The 1,549-nt window shown below is 35.9% G+C and overlaps 1 pseudogene; it reads left to right on the forward strand.

Annotated features, from left to right (window-relative positions):
• The first annotated feature begins 297 nt into the window (after positions 1–297).
• On the forward strand, positions 298–375 carry LOC142873102 (uncharacterized; annotated as a pseudogene).
• Positions 376–1,549: the final 1,174 nt, after the last annotated feature.

A 1,549-nucleotide genomic window follows, 5' to 3' on the forward strand; every position in this document is an offset into this window, starting at 1 on the left:
ATACCATATTGTTACAATTGTTCTATTTCATTATTGTTGCTTATCTCTTACTGTGCTTAATTTATAAATTAAACTTTATAATAGGTATATATATAGGGGGAAAAAAACATAGTGTCTATAGGGTTTAGTACCATCCATGGTTTCAGGCATGCAGTGGGGGTCCTGGAATGTATTCCCTGGGGATAAGGGCGAACTATTGTAATAGTAAACTTGGGTCCGGGAGGGAAAGAAAGAAAGAAAGGAAAGAAAGAAAGAAGAAAAGAAAGAAAGAATGAATGAATAAGAGTTCAAGAAGATATGACTATACTTTCAGGGATCATTTCTATAGTCCGTTACTAGAGAAGTTTCTCTGAATGTGTAATAAAAATAAAAATTTATATCTTTAACAGAGATAAAAAAAGTTTATAAAATAAAAAATAGAAAAAAAGAGTTCAAGAATAACTGAGTGTGGAAATAAATTACAGTATATTCAACAATGGAATCGTTTCTAGCAGTGAAAATAATCTACAGGTAGGCAAAGCAACATGACTTTAAGAAAAGTAAATGTGCAAAAAAAAAGCAAGTCACGGGGTAATAAAGATGCACGATTCAAAACCTGACAAACTAGGCCGGGCGTGGTGGCTCACGCCTGTAATCCTAGCACTTTGGGAGGCCGAGGCGGGCGGATTGCTCAAGGTCAGGAGTTCGAAACCAGCCTGAGCGAGACCCCGTCTCTACCAAAAATAGAAATAAATTAATTGACCAACTAAAAATATATATACAAAAAATTAGCCGGGCATGGTGGCGCATGCCTGTAGTCCCAGCTACTCGGGAGGCTGAGGCAATAGGATCACTGAGCCCCGGAGATTGAGGTTGCTGTGAGCCAGGCTGACGCCACGGCACTCACTCTAGCCTGGGCAACAAAGTGAGACTCTGTCTCAAAAAAAAAAAAAAAAAAAAAAAAAACCTGACAAACTGAGCAATATGTTGTTTAGAAGGGAAATATGTGGTAAACTTTTAAAGAAAAAGAGGGATAAGAGATAGTATCTTAAGTTAGGTGGTGGAATGTTCGTTTTATTTTTTATATCATACATATTAAAAATTCTTTTGAATCTGTTAATATAAAAAGTTAAAAAATAATAGTAATAGCACATATATTCAGAGCCAACCATATATCAGACACACTGCCAGTGTGAGTACACATAAATTCAGACTTCCTTTTCATGTACAATTATGTTGTTCATTCTGGGGCCCTGTTCTAACCACAGGAACTCACCCTTCTTTTCATTCTTCTTTGTTCTGCTTCTTCTCCCAGTAACACAAAACTTATCCTTCCTTCTGCAGTTACAAATCAGAATCATCTGTCTGTTCATCCAGTGTTCACTAAGTATTTATATGTGCCAGGCACTATTCTAGGCCCTGGAGACACAGCAGTGAATAAAACTGACAAAAATCTTTGTTCACTTTTTTTTTAATTAAAAACATTTTTATGTTTAATTATTATGGGTACATAAACAGTTGTCTATATTTAGAGGGTACGTGTGATGTTTTGATACAGGCAAACAATGTG

The sequence above is a fragment of the Microcebus murinus genome, chromosome 9, assembly GCF_040939455.1.
Source record: "Microcebus murinus isolate Inina chromosome 9, M.murinus_Inina_mat1.0, whole genome shotgun sequence".
Lineage (NCBI taxonomy): Eukaryota > Metazoa > Chordata > Mammalia > Primates > Cheirogaleidae > Microcebus > Microcebus murinus.